At 38.2% G+C, this 16,324-nt stretch overlaps 1 protein-coding gene across 4 annotated transcripts in view; it reads left to right on the plus strand.

The window, feature by feature from the left end:
* Positions 1–426: 426 nt before the first annotated feature.
* Positions 427–16,324, plus strand: part of LRRC4C (leucine rich repeat containing 4C) — a 1,375,811-nt gene continuing 1,359,913 nt past the window's right edge. For 3 of the 4 annotated variants that reach the window (XM_055281877.2, XM_055281879.2, XM_063641859.1), the window contains exon 1: positions 428–1,216. The gene's annotated coding sequence lies outside the window, so the exon portion shown is untranslated. Of the gene's footprint in view, positions 1,217–16,324 lie in introns of all 4 variants that reach the window. The other variant, XM_055281880.2, reaches the window with a different exon arrangement.

Here is a 16,324-nt window from a genome sequence, read left to right on the forward strand (position 1 = left end):
ACAGCCAGGGAAGCAGCATGTTAAAATTTTGCCTCGGTCTCCTTGGATCCTATTTATAATGCTAATTTGTCTCCCCAGACATTTTTTTTTTCTCTTTTAAATGCCAGCTCTAGGCTTCTAAACCATTAACCCCCCTTCTTTATCCCAAGCAAAATACTGTCACAGACAATGCCGTTGCAGGACGGTGATGATTCCGATGATGATATAGTTCTCCCAGGCAGGATACAAACCATTTCGTCTTCTGGCCGGAGATGGATTCACTGCCCTCCCTGCAGACACGCAGGCTCACACACGGAGCACTGGGAAGTACACATTTACTGTACTGCGTGCCGACCGCCTTGAAGAAACTGTAGCTAACCACCTTATTAGTATTCTTGCTTCCACCGTGTCTCACTTGCAGCATCAGAGGGCTGAGCAAATGCAGTAGAACAGGGACAGACACAGCTCTGGCAATCATCTCAATGCAGGCTGCCGAATGTTGGGGGTGGGGGATGCAGCACATCAAGATTAATAACCTTGCCATAATCCGGGGCACCCTGCAAGCAGACACCTCTGCTGATTGACCTGCTCCTGGCTTGATGCGTCTGGCTTGATGCGTCTTCCTGGGGGAGAGGGATCTGGAATCTACCTAGTCCTGGGGCCCCCCGATTTTGGATGTTCATTTGATCCTTCACAGATCTGGGAAGGTAACAGTGAGCCGTACCATCTGCAGCACACAGCAGCTCTTGGAGGTTACTACTGACAGTTTTCATTACACTGGTTTGTGTGAGTGCGTGTGTTTGTGTGTGTTTGTGAGTGTGGGTGCCTGCTTTGCATGAAAGAGAATGTGTGAGTGTCCGTGTGTGTGTATGTGTTAGTGTGACAACCAAAGCAGGTATTTCGTACAGTAGGAGATTTCAACAGCGTGACAATATTCTCTGGGCACTTGGGCTCACAGTCTGTAGCCCCCACCCCCCGCCTTTCGCCACCTCCTTGCTTCCCCACTCCCCCTTCTGCTTTTGCCTTTCATGAGTTTTTGGCTTACTTTTTGGCGGAGTCTCTTGGACACGTTTTTGCTGGTGCTGGAAGATCAGATACATGGAACCTTTGAAAACTGATTATTTTTCTCCGATATGACTTAAAAAAAATAAAAAGAAGAAAAGAAAATAGAGTAGGTGCATGGCAAGCTAGAGGATTGGAAATTTTCCTTGGTGAACTTTGAGGATCCATAAAGAAGGTAAGTCACGGGACTCCTCAGATCTCAGTTCTTGTTGTCTTCCAATGTTTGTGTTTTCCTGCTTGTTTTCGGAAATCTATATGCAGTTTATATGCTCATTTCTAGAGATTGGAATGCTCAGAAGAACTCAGTGTGTGGCATTTTGGGGCTATTTTTATGCCAAGGAGGTTATTTCCATTTGTATAACCATCCCCCCCATTCCTCTTACCATTTTTATACCTCTCTTGTTTATCTAACATTTTCACAGGGAATTCTGAATATATGAAATCTGGAAAAAATAATTCCAGCTTTCTCCTGCCTTGTGATACTCTCTAAATTTGGGGAAAAGCATTAATCAGAAAAGCTACTGGTAGAGGCTCTGAGTTAGAGGCAAAGTGTATCTGCTCAGAGACTGGGGGCTGGGGAGGTGGGGGTGTAATCTGGACTTTCATGATAACTTAATAGTAGACTTCCCCCTCCCCATAGCTTTATTTTTTTCTTCTTGAATAGTTATATGTGCTCTAGAGAGTAGCGAATGTGTGGAATACAGAAAAGCTGCTTCACCAGCTCTTAATTGGAGCAAATGAGAACAAAGTGGAAATTGTTTAGTATTTTGAACCTCTCTCTTTTTGCACTGATTCTCTCGCTATTGCATCTCATTAACCTTTTGGAATGCAGTGTCCCCTGATTAAGACTAGTGTCGCTCATTTTGGAACATCCTCTTACCCAACCTGGTCCCCCGAGAAGGGAATGTGCTTGAAATTGCTCTTAATTGTCTATTCTTGGCTGTAAAAGCAAGTGGCATCAGGAATTCAGGTGACTTTAGTCAAACATCTTGCCTAACTCAGTCTCTTTAGTTTCTTGGTAGTTAACTGTGCCTTTCTTCACCCGCCCCCCGCCCGCCTCCCCACCCCACGCTTTTCCTTCAAAGTGAAATGCAGACAATATTTTACCTGTTTCAATCCCAAGGTTATTTAATTAAAGCATAATATCATTTCATTGTGATAACATCTGTGTTCCTGTGTCTTTTAGGATTTTCATCTCTGCATTGGCATCAATTAGCTTCTCCCCAGGAGTAAGAATCACTTGTAAATAGGTTTCTAAAATGCTGAGACCTCACATGAAGGCAACAGAATCTTACTCTTCATCTGCCAGTGCATGTGGATGGTTTCTCCTTAAAAGAATAGTGTTAGTTCATGGAATGTTAGCCAACTTGAACTGTTACTGTGGACACGTTCATGGAAGAGATGACAGGTGTGTTAACTAGGTAGAGAAGAGCATACCTAAGTGATTCTCCCCAGGTGTTGATGTCTATGTATAGAAAGAAGATGCAAATTGTAACATAATAGATTTATTCAGAGGCTACGTGGCCTGGGTCAAAGATTTATGAGAGCACCCAAGTTGAGAGATGTCAGGCATCATACTCAAAATGTTGATTTTATATATATATAAAGGAGTTACAAAAAGAAAACAAGCAAACAAACAAACACAAAACTTAAAGATGAGCTTATACTCTGGTATTACCCTAGGCTATCCTAGCCTTTCATCTATCTAATATTTTTTGCATAATGATTTTAGAGAAGCAGGTAAAAGAGGACAACTGTGAGAAGCTGCCCCTCCTCCACCCCTGGCCCAACCTTGTACCTGGTACTCCAGGCAGTGCTCTTGGTAAAAATTACAATGGGAAGACTCCTGTCAGTATAATTTATAATATGTCTTTCATGTCAATGATTTATGATCATGATATTTTTATCTGTTACCCATAATGTCCAGGTAAATTTCTCTTATCTGGAAAGGAGGTTTGTTGTTTTCTTTTTTTAATTTTTAAATGACTTGAGCCTAGGAGAAACCCTAAACAAAATTTTATTTTCTTTGTGGAAAAAACAATCTAAGGTTCATAAAACCTGAAAGTGAGAATAATATATGAATAAGAAACATGAAGTTTCTGTTGTAAGGAGAAGGATCGTGATACTCCAAGTGCCAATGGGTCATGGCAGGGTATTGGAGGCTCCCCAAGCTCTGCCTGGACAATCAGCATTCCTTAAGTTGGTCAGCTCTTTATTAACCTGCATCTTTTGGCAACTAGTCCCAGGTATAGAGGATAGCATTTCAGGTCATCTATTTAGTGTTAGGACTGTTCTGAATAGAGAGAGGTCCTTTGAAAATGTCGTTCTGGAATTTGGCCAATTAGTACCTCTGTCCATTGAGGCTATTTAATGTTGACTGTTCTCCCATTCATATTCTCACCAACTACTAGTATATTTAGATGTGTGGTGTTGGTAAAAATTAATTGCATAGATTATTCTCAATACTACCTCAAAACAAAACAACAACAAAAGATACCAACTTGGTTTTTGTGTATTAAAGATTTAATAATTGTAATGAGTGAATCTTTTAGCGATAGCAACACTTTCATGATCACTTATTTTAGGCTAGTAATAGAAGTGGGGTACAGCCAACTCAAGATTTTCTGATTACAGCTTATGAAATATGCAAAGCATTTCTCCCGTATCTCAAGGGTTCCTGATGGTGTTTGCACAACTGTAACTTTGCATCTTTATTTTCAGCTCAGGCCAGAGCAATGATAAACAGCTTTTGATCAGAACCAACTCCAGGTCCATGCCTTTTTCAGTTTTATTTTGTGGTAGAGAGGGTTTTGAGGTTTACCAGGGTTTGTTTTATTGCTTAGAGAATTCAGAAAAGAAAGGTAAATGGGGGTAGGGAGCTTTCCATTTCAATAGGAGTAACATGTCAGAGGCGCTAAAGAAAAGGCTAAAGTTCCCTAGAAGCAACATATGCAGAGTTATATTTTTAAAAGAATGAATTGGTGAAGGGTTTCTCTGAGTTTATTGGGGAGAATAAAGGACATTCCATTTCTTCTCTATTTAACTCTATTCATTTGGCAGGCCTTTCTCTGGGACTCTGCTAAAGTCAGACAAGGAGGACCAACATTCTTCTGTGTGTTTCTATGTTTTTAAGACCCAGGGCACTTAACACATGAATAGCTCTTTCCCTCTGTAACAAACGGGGTTGACAGCTGAAAAGTCAGCTACTGAGAACCTTTAAAAAAAAAAGCCAGGAACATCACCTAGTAAGTTCAAGAGCAGAGAGGAGCTTTTGGAGCTCTGGCCCTGGAGGTGGGTAAGGATCAGGTGGATTGAACTTGAAATTTTGATTGCTGAGTCATTACAACAGCCTAGAGCTGTATATTAGCTCAAGGAGCTGAGCTGATGCTGGAACTGGGGCTAATAAGAATAGGCTAAGAGCATCAGCCTGCAATAGGAAATGAAGACTCTTGGGAAGTAGAAGATACACTCTCTGATGACAAATGCTATTTGTATGTCCTTGGTACTGTTCTCCATCACTTCAGAACAACCTCTCAGGGACCCCAAAAATTACAAAATAAAAGATGGATTAATTGATGTGTGAATAGAGCAGGGGCTTTGCAATAAATTAAGCCAACTCACTCAATTATCTGCATCTCCATTTGGGACGACTCAGCAGTCACAGATAAAATGGGGAATGGTGGAGGCTGGGGTTAAAATTAGAAGAAAAAAAACCTCTGGATTGAGAATCAGAAAATGTCAGTCAAACATTGCAAGTATTGCTTAACGGTTGGTAGGTCATTCAAAGTCTTGGAACCTTGATTTCTTCCTATATAATTTGGAAATAACTATTCTTAACTCATAGTGTTGTTGTGAAGGCTATGATGAAATATTGTAGAAAAAAGGATCTACAAATATACACTTATGTAGAAATGTAATGTGTTACAGTAATGATGACTTTATGTATTGTTCAAGACATAAAATGATTCCTCCAATATAATTTCAAGTTAAAGTGTAAAGCAGAACTGGTCTATTCTTAATGATTAGTGATTAACATTTGTGTTGTTATAGTTTTGGTGTTTTTCCAAATGCGTTGACTCTACCTCTTCTCAGTAATTTTTGTGGTACATTTTCGGTTACTTGTGAATATGTGTAAGTGTTGTGTGTATGTACCTGTGCATGCCTACATGCATAAATAATTACCCAATCTATATGAGGCATAATTTTAGTTCCATGAAAAATAGAAAATGTATTATGACCTGAATTCATTTTTGCTGGATATCCAGAAAACATAAGAAAAACTTGAGTTGCCCAGACTTGGACCTACACAGACAACTAGCAAGTCCGCAGTCACCAAATAACTCCAGCCCACAATGATGCTGTTGATTAGAATTTGAGTTACACTTTGGAATTATATAAATAAAATATACATTTATAATAACAGCACAGCATACAATGATTTTCACAGTGAGCTTCATTTGGTGGACAGATAGACCAGAATTAAAAAGCTGACTTGGAAGTTATGACAGCAAGAGAATATGGTAGTGAGAACAGGCTTTGGAGTTGAATAGAATGAGATCAGATACCTAATCTCTTTAAGCCTCAGCTGTCTAATCTGTAAAATAGGGACAATCAGTTATAAGCGATTCTGTGATGAGTGAATGAATAATTTTATGTAAAGCACTTAGTAAAAACTTTGACACAAAATTGGACTTCCCTGGGTAGCTCACATATATTCTCTCATTCCTGTTCAACTAGTTTAAGAATAGGAAGACCATACTAATTCGGTGTATTTATATTTTTATACAGGGGGTAAAAACCCCAAATGTAATCTGAGTGCTAAGTAAAACTGGAGACAGAAAGCTATATTCTGAAAGCTATATTTCTGTAAATTAGCTCATTTCATGTACCATGGCTTCATCAGACCCGTTTTTGAAGCAGCCTAAGTACCCTTTTCAGATGTCATTTCACTTATACTCAGAACTTTCAAAATCGTACTGAATATAAGGAGCAATAATCACGTGCATCTTTCCATATGTTGTTGCAGAAACACAATTCAGATGTCACCAAAAGGTGTTAACATTGCTCTTTATCTAAAATCTCGTTTTGTTCACAGTTAATGAAAGGATGCGTATTTATTAAGCACCTACCAGGTACAAGCACTACAGTCATTGCTGTGGGGAGTATTAGAAGGACTCTCTGCTCATAGCTATTTGCTGCAATTCCTGTATTTGGACAGGGAATGCTGCAGTCTTAAAGGCTGCCCCTTGGAATTTTGACTTGATAGTTAAAAAGAATTAAGATTCCTCTGCCAGAATCTGACCTATGTGGGGCTGTGTCATTGTGTATGACCTTTATTTTGTCCAAGAACATATCAGAAAAGATGTAAAAAGCCTTGTTCCTACTAATGTAGCTGAGCCGAGCTGTCAGTGATGAGTCCAATTCTGCTTTGCTAACTCTGCACGGCTGGTACCACTTGACCTAGGTACTTCGGTACTGCAAAGTCAGCCTTTCCCTGTGCATGGAGGGAACAGGGTTTTTTCCTTCAGATTGTAGGTTCTTTCTATCCTTAAAATGAACGGATGAAGTCTGTTTTATGACTTTGTGAGAAGAAAGACAAGATCCATGCTCCCTGCATTTTAAAGCTTCATGCCATAAAATCTGATTATAGAGTTAGAAAGGAAAGAGGGATGTCAATTGGTCAAAACAGCAAACACAAGTTCATTGGCCTCTACCACAGCCTTAAGCATCAGAATTTGTGGCTGAAGCTTTGCACTGAACTAAGGAAATTCCTTTTGTGATATGCTGCAAAATATATTACCAACACACACCAAGAAAATATAATGTTATAATCAATTATCTCATAGAGTCAGCAAAGGTATTCTATGTGCCAGGCACTGTGCTAGGTATGTTAGATTATTTATTTATACTTCTCACATACGAACACACACAAACAAAATAAGCAAGGTAACATTATTCCCATACTACAGATAAGGCAAAAAAAGGATTTATTTGCCCCAAATTCTGACTCACTCCAAAGCCCATGTCTATTCTTTTACACCATGGTTTCTTTTATTTGTAGGATGCAAATCCAGTGCTTCTTCACATAATTATAGACAGTCCAGAGCAAGCCTTCTGTAAATGCAAATCAAGTAATCACATTCCCATAATAGGGCCGACTCTATCAGTGGAAAGATGTGATGTTAGTATCTCTAAGGGGCCTCTGAAGGGTGCCTCTCTGAACCAATGGGTCTCTAATATAGTACATCATCAGTACCATGTTTTTGTGGTCTTTAGCAGAACCCATAAGTTGAGGCAGATCTCTATTTAACTTTGACAATTACTTAAATCTTATTAAAATGTCTGATGCCATGTGCATGATTGTACTGCAGTTACAGGACTCAGAGGAAAGTAAAGAAATGAAAGTCTTCTCTGTAACACTAAATCTTAAGTGGCATTAAGGAGCATTTGCAGAATTTGCTTTATGGGTAGCATCTCCCAATATGTTACGTTTCATTAGTAATGTACCCTTGGGAAGGTTACTTTTGTAGCTGTAATTCCATATCTTACCTTGTAGTGTTGTAAAAAGATTAAGAAAAATAATGCCCACAAAGTATCTAGAACAGAGATTAGAATTTAATTGGTACTCAGTAAAAGGTATCTCATTATAATAATAATTAAATTTACTTATAATCATTGGTAGTATTAGTAATTATGATAATAACTTACCAGTTTCAGTTTGTATAAATGTTGTTGTACTCTGCAGTGCCAAAGATGATACAAATTATTACCAGCACATGAATAAACAGAGAAGCAAATATTCTTGTTTGTCTACTTATAAACATATAAAACAGAGGAAGGAAATTATCTTTCAACATACTGATGTCAGTGGGGGACATGATGGAAAAAGAGTGACTGGTACAGAACATTCAAGGAGACCAGAGAAAGAAAGAGAATGAAGTCAGAATTTCATAAACTGGGGAATTCTTTCTAAAGTCAGGTTCTAAAATGTGAGCCATTAAACTCATTGCTTGGCTGTAAACAAGAGAAAAGGTCATATTATGAAAGCTTTCTTGAAAAAGAGAGGAAGTAGCAATCTTTCTTCAACTTAAAACTGTCAAGGAACAAAGAAAATTTTAACACCACCTTTTCTCTAATCCCTGTAAAAATTCTCTAGCTTTTTTACATAATGTAGATATTCAATTATATTTTATCTGTTTTTAATGTTCTAGCTGTTTCTTTACATATCTATTGAGCAAACACATTAGCGTGTTGAATATTTGATAATAAGTTACTTAAAGATGAGAGATTTCAATTCCTTGTGTAGGTCCTCTCAATTTATACATTCATGCTTTAGGTAACAAGTCACAGAAACAAAGGCCAACTAAGCACACAGTGGTGCAGGGTGTACATTTTTTGAACCATATGATTGGAATTAAAACCTGTGACCACATATACCTTGACCCCAGTAGATACTCCACATGGAAGAAGTAAAGAAAATAATCCATATAAATTGAGACAAATGTTTGAATAACATAGTAAAAAATATGTGTGAAGTGAAAACATTTAGAAAAAAATCAATCTAATAAAGGCATACTCTTTACTGAAAACAAGCAAATGATTAATAACACAGACAGTGGATGGGTTTGCTAATTTTTTTCTGTTGGAGACATCCACCATGCATAGTGACAGCAGTCTGAATATAGATACAAGGAAAAAACTCTACTCTCCCTTCTTCAAAAGGAAAGCCATGTTTATATGTGACTTTTGCTCAGGGTCATTTTCTCTACCAAGGTACCTGGACTACTATTAAGCATTAAACATATTATCAGTCAACCTGTTCTGATTCCAGTGCCCAAGTAAGAGCAGATATAAAAGCAGTTTAAAATTTTTCTGAGTGTTTCCCTGGTTGCCAGCATTTTCATGAAATAGGTCTGTTTAGCTCATGAATAGCTAACTTCTTCCTGTGTTCATCTGGTTGATGCTATTTCCTGTTTTCCCTTTCTTTATCCTTGACCTGTCATGCCTCACTGCCATGACTCTCCTGGATGTGTTTTTGCTGCTTCAAGTTTGATTTTCGTCTCTTCCATCACTATAAGCACTGCTGCATTTTTTTTTAAGCGTTTGCTAAATGGAATTCTGTTCTTCCTATCTAATACATATTTTTCTCCAAGACTAATTTGTCCAGCACCATATACATACATACACATACACACACACACACAAAAATCTATATCTATATCTATATCTATATATCTATATCTATGTATGTCTATGTGTGTTGGGGCAGTGGGTGGGGGTGTTTAGTTTTTAAAATAACCCTATTCCTATTCCTGAACCTCAGAACGATGTCATGGATCTAGGTCAAGAACACTTTTGCATAAGTCAGTCAGAATTCTCAATGAATGTCCTTGTGGGTAACAGTACATTCTTTTGCTTCTGTAGTCATTTCAATGGTGTCATTTATTCAAAATTTGTTTATTAAACACCTACTAGAGTCACTATTCTATCACAGTTATGACGTGGAACACAAAGTTGTAAACAATGCGATTTTTCCCTCAAGTGTGTTCATATATTATTGTTGACATTATATTGACAGAGGAGCAATTAACTTGCTAAACAAGGCCGCGCAGGATTCAGAACAAAAAAATAATAAAGTCAGCACGTAAAACTCAGAGAAGGGAGTTATCCCTGAGGAATTTGTGGTTGGGGAAGATTAAAGAAGGAAGGGGAATTTGAGGTTTGTCTTAAATATGTATATTGTGAAGCAGTGATAATGTTTCCAAAAAGAAATTAGAAGAAATTACAACGTTGCATATATCAGTGCTAATAGAGTAAGGAAATATATCAAAAAGTATTTGGTAGGAAGGAATGAAGATATAGGTTGGAGCCCCGTAGAGAGCCTTGTAAAAACCCACAAAATTGACACAATAGCTATCACACATTTAATTCTATGGTATTTCAGATGATGTATTAAAAACTTTATAGTTGCATACAGGGGGCATCATTATTCTCAGGATACAGATGAGGAAACTGAGCTATAGACAACTTGTGATTTGCCCAAGGTAAAAACTCATTAAAAGCAGTGTCTACCTGAATGTCTACCTAGTTGCATCTGTCTGCAAAGCCCTGGAACCTTGACTGCTCTCAGTTTGGGCATTAGCTTGCCTAACACTTAAAGCCAGAAACAGCTACTTTTCTCTATTATCTTTTAAATATTTCTGTGGTCGCTTGTGTGAAAATTTTTTCCGCCTTTGCTATAACATTTTTTTAAACTTAAACAATATTCCTGGACTGCTCTTTCTCTTCTACCAATTATTGCCAGAGAGCTTAGAAAACAAAGACACAGAGACTCACCTATTTAGTGTCCTCAGTTTCTCTTCTATTTTCTGGAAGGGGTGCCAGTCCCTTGTACAGATGGTCTGTCGGACAGACAGATGGTCCAAGCATCTCTAGTGCTATGTTCTAGAGGGAAACATGTCTAAGAACTGCCAGCTCAGAATGGAATGGCACTTAACACAACCATGAACAGTTGACAAAAAGGCCACTCTCTGACCTTCTAGTCTTCAGCCTAATTTTTCCTTTTTAGATTTTTAGTTTTCAGAGATGAGAGAGACAGTTTGTCTGCTTTGAGTAGATGCCAGTTTCTCTTTCTCTCAAGCTAGAGGGATGACAGTTTCACAATAATACATTTAGAAACTTGCCAGGTAGTTTCACAAGATGTTTATTTTTCTTGGCTTAGAATCTGGATCCAAGATAAGGGTCCAGGAAAGGCAAAAGGGAGACTATTTGAAGAGAGTCAGCTCTAATTCTGACCACATCTACTTAAAGAAGCAACAGAGCTTTTTTCTTTTTTTTTTTTCCATCAAGAGGAAACTAACTGCTCAGATAGAATCTTTGTTCATTACTATCATCCTTGGGTAGGGGTCGGGGGAGGCCAGTAGAGAGTCACTTACCAGGTGCCTGTTTGAATAACAGCTTGACCTTCTTCCCTGATGAGAGCAGAGATAGGAGGTTGAGAAACAGAGGAATTGCTAATTTGCTCTCCTGTCTAGGCCTGGGTATGGTCCCAGAAAAACCTGCCTTTCTATCTATTTTACTCACCCCTCACAGTAGTTAGTGATTTGCAGGGCCAGAATATAGGGACATTTTTTTTTTTTTTTTGCTCCTTACATCATCTTTTATCCTACCTTCTTACCCAGTGGAAGCTACAGAAGATACAAAATCAAGCTAGTATTAGGCAACACCTCCTATCTTTGACATTTATTCAGATTATTCTCTTCCCTGATGGCCTGCTAGAGTTTCTTGTTTTCTTGCTTCCTACTTCCTGGGTTTTTACTTCAACCTCATATTTAGCTCCAACTTTTCCAACATCTGCCTAAGCCCCCAGGCCCACTTTCTGTTTTGACGATGTCTTCAAACCTTTTCAAATCTACATCCTTCGCTCTAGCCTCTGTTCTGTACACTTACACGGTTTTAAGTAGCCTAGGGCTTCAAATTAGAGGCAATGCTTCTGCTTGCTCCAGCCTTGCAATGTCGGCTACCCAACTCCACAGCATCCTTGCTAGAAGTGAAGAGTAGAGACTACCTTTGCATAATTAACTCAAATCTTCCCAATCTGCAAACTCTGGTTATATATTTGACAACTATCCCATTTCTCTGTCATTAGATATAAGTATCTTTTAAAAAGTACAATATTATTATCTGTCAAATCAAGATCATGACTAACAACTAGCTTGGATTCAGCACTTACTATGTGTTTAAAAGTTTATATTTATTATAAAAATATTTGATCTTTTCCCCAAAACAACTATGAAGTAGGTATTATACAGATTTTAAAGATGGTTAAATAAATGGCCAAAATTATATAGCAAATGTCTGGACAAATCAAATATCTATATTTAGAAATATTGTGAAATGCTGTCTTCTAAGTCATTTAAAAATATGTATAATACCTTTCTTCACAAGAGAATACATAGGGTTTCTGTGTTTGCATGTATAACAATAAGATTTAAAGTTTAAAGCTCTATGTAGCTGGGCACAGTGGCTCATGCCTGTAATCCCAGCACTTTGGGAGGCCTAGGCACATGGGTCACCTGAGGTCAGGAGTTAGAGACCAGCTTGGCAAACATGGTAAAACCCCGTCTCTACTAAAACTACAAAAATTAGCCAGGCATGGTGGCAGGTGCCTGTAATCCCAGCTACTCAGGAGGCTGAGGCAGGAGAACCGCTTGAACCCGGGAGGTGGAGGTTACAGTGAGCAGAGATTATACCATTACACTCCAGCCTGGGCAACAGAGTGAAACTCTGTCTCAAAAAAAAAAAAAAAAAAAAAAAAAAAAAAAAAAAAAAAAAAAAAAGGCTCTATGGAAATGTTAATTGTTGCTAAGTTCTATCCTGAAATTATTTATTAATGACACCACATATATTTCTGTAGCCCACTATAACAAATAGGTGATTAAGGGGCAATCATTTCTCAATTTTCTCAATTTTAAAGCAGAAATACTGTGGATGCTGATGAAGTAAAGCTCCAAAAAACAAACAAACAAAAAAACAGACGTGTGCAGCAGCCTCGTTTGTGCATCTGGTGAAATACAGTAGAACCTTACTAAATTACACTAATGAGTTGGAGACCCATTACAAATTATCACATTTGCCCAATTAGTGAAGGGGCAACATAAAGGAAAAAGACTATTAAGCAAGCCAAGCTGATATAAAACTTTAAGCAAGCCTTAAAGATGTTAAAAACATACCATATACGCAAACACCCACAAATGTACCTCTACAAAGGTGAGGCTGCCAAGATTATTATGAAACACACAAGTATTTGTACAATATATTTGTACGGATTTTTTTCCTTCTGTTTCTTACAGGATAGAAGAATGAATGGCAGTTCATTGTAACTATTTTATGTTTTAACTGAATCAGGATTTGAGTGAATGTTGGAACGTTTTTGTGTCGTAGATTGTGGTACTATATTTAGTTAAATTGTATTATATATTTTCAGGGTTGTCTTACCATTGGAAGCACATTAATGGGTATTACTACCTTGGAATCTTGTCAGTTATGGTACTTTTACCTACTAAGTTGTTCTTCACGTATTCTCAGAAGGACACTTGCTGACCAAATTATCTCAATAAACTTACTCTGGGGACAGAAATGAAAGGCAAAGTATCCACCAACTTCCATGGGATTCTAAATTCTCACCCTTTGGAACTCAAGATATCATAGTGTTTTTAAATAATTAAGATTGGATTACTTTTCATGGGGTTTTAATAGCTTCAAAATAGAGTTTAGTACAATTTGTAATTGGAAACTGGGAAATTTCTTAGTTACATATTTCATGTATTGATTCTATGCCCGTGACAGGGATGAACATAAATCTTATTTAATTCTTAGTATAAACATATGCAGGTAATGTTATTATTATGTCTAGTTTACAGATGAGGAAAAAGAGACTTAGGAGAGCTTAAGTAACTTGCAAAGATAATACAGCTAATAATTGCTAGAGCTGGGATGTGAGAAGATGCAGTCCTGTTTTAAAGGAGCTTATACTCTACCGGACATATGGTCACATTCATAGCATGCTTTATGCTAAAAATGTGTCTTCCAAGCCCAGATCTTCTGCATAATTAAAACGATGGCCTACTCTGTCTGCTTCCTTTTCTCTATGTCTCCTGATTACTGTGTTTTGATCAGATGTTCAATATGACATCATTTTTGCTTTAGTTTTGTGATTTCAGAACTCCTTTGCTCTTTACTCTGTAAGGACTTTGCTTGTTAAACTTAAAGCAGATGGTCTTTTGGGGCACACGGTCTAGCAACGATGAACCGCAGTCTCCTTGGTAAGGAAAGGGGCCACATGTGGCCTCAATTCTCTAAGGTAAATAGAAAAATAAGGCCACAAATTCCACATATCCTGGTATGTGCATTCTTTTGCAATATGACACCCCAGGAAAATGTGGATTCTGTTTCTTTACCCCTAGAATCTGATCTTGTGGCTTACTTTGATGGAATGTGGAAGAAATAACATTACATAACCTACAAGGATAGGCCTTCTAAAGCCTTGTAGCTTCCATTTTCCTCCATTGGAGATCTGCCCTGGGACCACTGAGAAAGAAAACCCATCCAGCCTAACGGAGGTTACATATAGGAAAACTGACCCACAACTCTCTCATTCCCCCTCATTGCATGTCACTAACAGCCAGCACAAGCTGCCAGTGAGGCTATCTTGGGCCTTCCAGCCCAGCCTGTTCTCTAGCTGAATGCAGGTGCATGAATGAGTAAAGGAAAAACAAGCAGAGCAATCACCCATCCAATGCAGAGAATGGTTAGATATGCATAACTTTTGTTTCAAGTCTCTCCGTATTGAGGTGGTTTATTACAAAGAATAGTTAACTCGAACAGGCTTATATATTACACAAGCATTGTTCATTTCCTAGAATTTAAGCTGGGGCAGGAATAAATCTGTGAGTTTCAAGTTATTGTCTGCTGTGTTTTCTTGAAAAATAGTAACCTGGTAGAGTGAATGGATATCTTTGCAACTGCAGAGCAGCTTTTATTAAATGTCTAGACTTTGCTAATTGGGAGCTTGACCTTCATTCAGTTTCACTTGTTTTAACATTATTGAGTCATTATTTATTTATTCAACAAATAAATGTGTAGAACCTACTATGTGCCTGACACTGAATTTTATAAGTAATGTCATCTAAATGATTAACAGCTTCAACATAAAAAGGAAACACATTTTCCCCAAACATCTATGGCAGTAAGTTTTACATAACACGTACACACACACACACACACACACACACACACAGACACACACAGTCACTCATTCATACACACTGTGGATTCCCTCTTCCTGCTTGGATCTTCATTTGAAGAAAGAAAAAAATGTTCTTTTTTTGTTATAAAATAATTTGTATGTTTTATTCACACATTTATATTTAATTCCTCCAGTAACTCTTTAAGAAAGGTGTAATTATTGTTCACATCTTACAGATGGGAAGGCTGAGGATTAAAAGATTAAGTGATGGATTCAACATTATGCAACCAATAGGTAGGGAACTCAAGATTTAAATATGGGTCCTCTGATTTACCCTTCTGGGAACTTTTCATTGCACCATTCACTCTGCCTCCAAACAAGACTGTGGCGCCAGCCTCAGTGCCTTCTTCTTCACCTCCTTTCCTTTCCCTCTTCCATTTTCTCCTTTTGTCCCCCGGTGACTCCCTTTTATAGCCTGCTCCATCCCTTAAAAATCAATTGCTGTCTCATGTGGCGGGGGGCATTCAGGTTGCCTCAGAATGTCCTTTGTGGGGGCAACATGGATCTTGATATGCTTTTATGATCCCTTCATTCAGAATTAAAATGCAAGAGAAATAAGCTCTGAGGGGAAGGGATTTTCTCATGTGCTCTTTATGAGATATTTCTTGAGAGATTACGGTGTTTTCTTTATGCAGAATCTTCTGGAACATGGGAAGGAAGAGAGATGGTGAAGCGAAGTTTGTATGTTCAATCTTCCTTTCTTCTAGTTTTGAGGTACAGTTTACTGCCAGAGCTAAGGGGGAAGGAATAGAAATTAAGTTAGATGTCGGGCGTGGTGGCTCATGCCTGTAATCCCAGCACTTTCGGAGGCTGAGGCAGGCAGATCACCTCAGGTTGGGAGTTGGAGACCAGCCTGGCCAACATGGAGAAACCCTGTCTCTACTAAAAATACAAAATTAACTGGGCGTGGTGATGCATGCCTGTGATCCCAGCTATTAGGGAGGCTGAGGCAGGAGAATCACTTGAACCCAGGAGGTGGAGGTTGCAGTGAGCCAAGATCATGCTAGTGCACTCCAGCCTGGGCAACAAGAGCGAAATTCCGTCTCAAAAAACAAACAAACAAAAAATTAAGTTAGACTTCCTGTCCTAATACTAATATGACTCAGTCTTATTTTCTCTCTACTTTTCTATGCTTAATCCTTGTATCCTCTAAAATCTCATGTCCTTACCCGATTTTGTACTCAAGCTTATTATGTAGCCAATGACTTTTCGCATAAACACTTTAGTTCATGCAGACCAACTATTAAACGCTCATTGAGATCTGTCACCTAGAAGCTTGCAAGACACATCTTCGTCTATATAGCATCTCTGGTTCAATGATTACTCTACTGGATGATGAAGGAGCCACCGCATATAAGCTAATAGTCGTCCCTTGGTATCCATGAGGGATTGGTTCTAGCACCCACCCGTGAATACAAAAATCCATGGATGCTCAAGTTCCTTATATAAAATGATTTCGTATTTTCATACAACATA

The sequence above is a fragment of the Symphalangus syndactylus genome, chromosome 6 (genome assembly GCF_028878055.3).
Source record: "Symphalangus syndactylus isolate Jambi chromosome 6, NHGRI_mSymSyn1-v2.1_pri, whole genome shotgun sequence".
Taxonomy (NCBI): Eukaryota; Metazoa; Chordata; class Mammalia; order Primates; family Hylobatidae; genus Symphalangus; species Symphalangus syndactylus.